General features: G+C 46.3%; 1 pseudogene; it reads left to right on the top strand.

Annotated features, from left to right (window-relative positions):
* The first annotated feature begins 1,935 nt into the window (after positions 1 to 1,935).
* On the top strand, positions 1,936 to 2,805 carry LOC126959084 (ankyrin repeat and SOCS box protein 9-like; annotated as a pseudogene).
* Positions 2,806 to 3,086: the final 281 nt, after the last annotated feature.

The raw sequence follows: 3,086 nt of genomic DNA, 5'->3' as shown, positions 1-3,086 counted from the left end.
CGGTGAGCAGAGATCACACCACTGCATTCTAGCCTGGGTGACAGAGTGAGACTCCATCTCAAAAAAAAAAAAAAAAAAAAAAATTGCCAAATTTATCTCCTCAGCAAAATTTTAAAAATTTACTTGTGTGAACTTGTCACAAACACATAAAGCAAAGTACACCTGTCTCATGCATTTTATGTATATTCTTATTTCATAAAACCTTTGAAGTAGTTGGTGTACAGGTAATGAATGTTTACCTTAGATCTCAAATGCACTTTATGAAGGCTGTTAAAATGTCTAATCTATAGAAGATCCAGAACTTTGTAGGGACTTGGAGACCAGAGTTTTCTAGTCCACAAAGTCAAAAAGCCTAGGAAACATACACCAAGAGAAACCATCTATAAGAAGCCAGGTAGAGGACAGGCGCAGTGGCTCACACCTGTAATCCCAGCACTTTGGGAGGCAGAGGTGGGCAGACCACTTGAGGTCAGGAGTCCCAGACCAGCCCAGTCAACATTGTGAAACCCCGTCTCTACTAAATACGCAAAAGTTAGCCGGACGTGGTGGCACATGCCTGTAGTCCCAGCTATTTGGGAGGCTGAGGCAAGAGAATCACTTGAACCCGAGAGGCAAAGGTTGCAGTGAGCCAAGATTGCACCACTGCACTCCAGCCTGGGTGACAGAGCACGACCCCGTCTCAAAAAAAAAAAAAAAAAGCCATACAGAAATCCTGCGTATCCAGGTTTCCTGGGGTCTTCAAAGTGAAGGAACTCACTGGTCCTCTGTTGTTGTATAAGAAAGAATGTAGGCTGGGCACAGTGGCTTACACCTGTAATCCCAGCATTTTGGGAGGCCGAGGTGGGCAGATTATGAGATCAGGAGATCAAGACCATCCTGGCTAACACGGTGAAACCCCGTCTCTACTAAAAATACAAAAAATTAGCCAGGCACGGTGGCGGGCGCCCGTAGTCCCAGCTACTTGGGAGGCTGAGGCAGGAGAATGGCATGGACCCAGGAGGCAGAGCTGGCAGTGAGCCGAGATCGTGCCACTGCACTCCAGTCTGGGCGACAGAGTGACACTCCATCTCAAAAAAAAAAAAAAAAAAAAAAAGAAGGAATGTGGACATTTTACTGAAATTTTAAGAGCCACCTATTTTTCTCCTTGTTTACAAAATATGTCAGCTGGGCATGGTGACTCATGCCTGTAATCCCAGCACTCTGGGAGCCAGAGATGGGCAGATCACTTGAAGTCAGGAGTTTGAGACCAGCCTGGGCAACGTGGCAAAATTGTTGCCCAGTTTTGCAACAATTTTGCAAAATTGTTTTATTTTAGTCTCCACTAAAAATACAAAAATTAGTCATGGCACATGCCTGTAATCCCAAATACTGGGGAAGCTGAGGCACGAGAATCACTTGAACCTGGGAGGCAGAAGTTACAGCAAGCCAAGATGCTGCCACTGCACTCCAGCCTGGTGGATAGAGCAAGACTCTGTCTCAAAAAACAAAATATGTCTATTGCCATTAAGGAGCGTTTTGTTCTGGCCCTCTGCAACTACTTGAGCCCAGGATTTAGAGACCAGCCTGGACAATATAGCAAGAGCTACAAAAATTAAAAATGAAGCAGGCATGGTGGCGCACACCTGTAGTCCTAGCCACTCGGGAGGCTGAGCGGGGAGAACCACTTGAGCCCGGGGGTTCGAGGTTACCATGAGCTATGATCATGCCACTGCACTCAAGCTCTGGGCAACTGTGACAGAGCGGGACTCTTTTAAAAAAAGAAAAAAAATAGGTGGCCTCTGGTGGGCCTCCAGCCAGTTAGACCACTTGACCAGGACGCGTGCAGCTCAGCCAGCCACAGAACTGGAATTTTTTCAGGAGCAGGGGGAGCATGGAGTTTGGACTTTGCTGAGCAACTGAAGTGAGCGCAGAGCTTGCTTGCTTAGGAGAAGCCCCATGGATGGCGAACAAGGGGGCACGGATGGGAGCAAGCCCACGGGGCCAAGAGACTCTCCTGACACCAGGCTTCTTTCAAATTCACTGTGTCTGATTGGTCTCCTATGCCTGAAACTGCAATCTACAGACATCAGCTGTCTCTGAGGACCCTCATCAGCCAGGGGTGGCTTGTGAACATCATCACGGCAGATCATGTTTCCCCACTCCATGAAGGCCGTCTCAGAGGTCATCCCTCTTCTGTAAAGATTTTATTAAAGCATGGAGCTCAGGTGATTGGTGTGACAACAGACTGGCACATTCCACTGTTTAATGTTTGTGTTAGCCACAGCTGGGATTGTGTGAATTTGCTTCTGCAGCATGGAGCCAGCATTCAACCTGAGAGTGATCTGGCATCCCCCATCCATAAAGCTTCTAGGAGAGGCCACGTGGAGTGTGTTGACTCTCTTACAGCTTATGGGGGCAACATTGACCATAATATCAGCCACCTGGGCACTCCACTCTATTTGGCTTGTGAAAACCAGCAGATAGCCTGTGTAAAGAAGCTTCTGGAGTCAGGAGCAGACATGAACCAAGGGAGAGGTCAGGATTCCCCACTTCATGCAGTGGCCAGGACAGCCAGTGAAGAGCTGGCTTTCCTGCTCATGGATTTTGGAGCAGACACCCAGGCCAAGAATGCTGAAGGCAAATATCCTGTGGAGCTGGTGCCTCCAGAGAGCCCTTTGGTCCAGCTTTCTTGGAGAGGGAAGTCCCTCTTCTTTGATGCAGTTATGCCGCCGTAGAATTCGGAAGTGCTTTGGAATCCAGCAGCATCATAAGATAACCAAACTGGTCCTCCCAGAGGTTCTGAAATGGTTTATTCTACATCTTTAAATGCATCAATGGAATGGATTCACAAACAACATGAAAACATTATTGAGTGTTATAGCCACTAGAATTTTAAAATCAAGTTGGGTTTATAGAGTTTGATTAGTTTTTTCGATTAGATTTGCATTTGTCATAAACTTGTTTATAGAGTTTGACTAATTTTTTGATTAGATTTGTATTTGTTAAACTCTGAAGCCAGAGTTTAAACACACTGCATGTGTTTGTATTATTAGTGGGGAAGGCATGAAGACTTTCTTTCCTGCTTGGAGAGTGTCTAAAATAACAGT

This window comes from Macaca thibetana, chromosome 7 (genome assembly GCF_024542745.1).
Source record: "Macaca thibetana thibetana isolate TM-01 chromosome 7, ASM2454274v1, whole genome shotgun sequence".
NCBI lineage: Eukaryota > Metazoa > Chordata > Mammalia > Primates > Cercopithecidae > Macaca > Macaca thibetana.
Note: the sequence above shows the minus strand (reverse complement) of the source record. Positions and strands in the feature narration are given on the sequence as shown.